The sequence below is a fragment of the Octopus bimaculoides genome, chromosome 6, assembly GCF_001194135.2.
Source record: "Octopus bimaculoides isolate UCB-OBI-ISO-001 chromosome 6, ASM119413v2, whole genome shotgun sequence".
NCBI lineage: Eukaryota > Metazoa > Mollusca > Cephalopoda > Octopoda > Octopodidae > Octopus > Octopus bimaculoides.
This window is the reverse complement of record NC_068986.1, coordinates 106,805,358-106,805,999: the sequence shown is the minus strand read 5'-3', so window position 1 is coordinate 106,805,999 and position 642 is coordinate 106,805,358. Positions and strand designations below refer to the sequence as shown.

Sequence of the window (642 nt, the reverse complement as noted above, 5' to 3'; positions counted from 1 at the left end):
AAACACACACAACGCCCGGTCTGGGAATCGAAACCGCGATCCTATGACTGCGAGTCCACTGCCATTGCGCCTCCACTGAGAGAGAATGTAATATGTTTTAAAAAACTAGTTGGTTAAAATATGTAGTTGAAGGTAGAGAAGGAGAGCTGAAAATATAATTTTAGGAGAGGGTTGATAATGTTTTGATGGTGAGGTAAAAAAAAGTAGAGTGGAAGGGGAGAGGGAGAGAGAGGGGAGGAGTGAAGAGAAGGGAGAGGAGAGAGGAGGATAGAGAGTTAGGAAGGGGAGAGAACCCTGAGTGAGAGAAGTGGGCGACATGATAATGGTGGTGTAGGTGGTGGTTTTCTAGGTGATTGGATAGTGAAAAGTGTATTTTTTGTAATTTAACTAAGATGATTATATCACCTATCACTTAACGCATGTGCATGAGAACAATTCCGTGTAATATTCACGCTTATTTACGTGGCAAATATATACAATTTGACTAAAGGTTGTATCACACGCACTACATGTGTTTCCGTGGGAAAATGGAAAACTAACAGTATAGGTTGTACGTTTTTTAACTGTTGTTTTTTTCATTTACAATACCCTTTCATATATTATCTGTTTGTCTATCTATCTATCTATCTATCTGTATATATA

General features: G+C 38.6%; 1 protein-coding gene and 2 long non-coding RNA genes across 5 annotated transcripts in view; 2 read left to right on the top strand and 1 right to left on the bottom strand.

Moving 5' to 3' along the window:
* Positions 1-642, bottom strand: part of LOC106872050 (uncharacterized) — a 17,087-nt gene that overhangs the window by 794 nt on the left and 15,651 nt on the right. The window lies entirely within an intron of this gene.
* Positions 1-642, top strand: part of LOC128248173 (uncharacterized) — a 20,485-nt gene that overhangs the window by 4,671 nt on the left and 15,172 nt on the right. The gene's annotated exons all lie outside the window — the stretch shown is intronic.
* Positions 1-642, top strand: part of LOC128248171 (uncharacterized) — a 10,022-nt gene that overhangs the window by 3,800 nt on the left and 5,580 nt on the right. The window lies entirely within an intron of this gene.